This window comes from Penaeus monodon, chromosome 15, assembly GCF_015228065.2.
Source record: "Penaeus monodon isolate SGIC_2016 chromosome 15, NSTDA_Pmon_1, whole genome shotgun sequence".
Classification (NCBI taxonomy): Eukaryota; Metazoa; Arthropoda; class Malacostraca; order Decapoda; family Penaeidae; genus Penaeus; species Penaeus monodon.
In genome coordinates, this window is record NC_051400.1 from 696,674 (window position 1) to 697,123 (window position 450).

Here is a 450-nt window from a genome sequence, read left to right on the forward strand (position 1 = left end):
CTGTTGTTCTTTCTTTCTTTCGGAATGGGATTTCTTGAGCCAGTATACAGATGTGGACCCAAAGACAGATGTTAACTGTTATTTTTTTGTATACTAAGTGTTTAATGTACAAGAAGCCCAAGTGATCTGGAAATTTCATTATTTTCTAAGTACATTTACATACCCTTGTTAAAGTGGGCTTCATTTCTAGTCTTACCTCTAGATGTGGAAGCAAAGCAAATATTTATTTTGAGTCTCATCATGATATAAAAGACAAATTGAAGTAATCTTCATTTGCTTACATTTATACAATAAATTGTATACAGGTTATGGTGTTTCTTTAACCAACATAATATTCTTTGTTAGTCATTGAGATTTGAATAAGTGATATTTTGATATTAAAGTTTGTTTATATAGACATTTGTAATAAATTGCAAAGAAACTGCAAGCACAGTACATGGTACATGTACA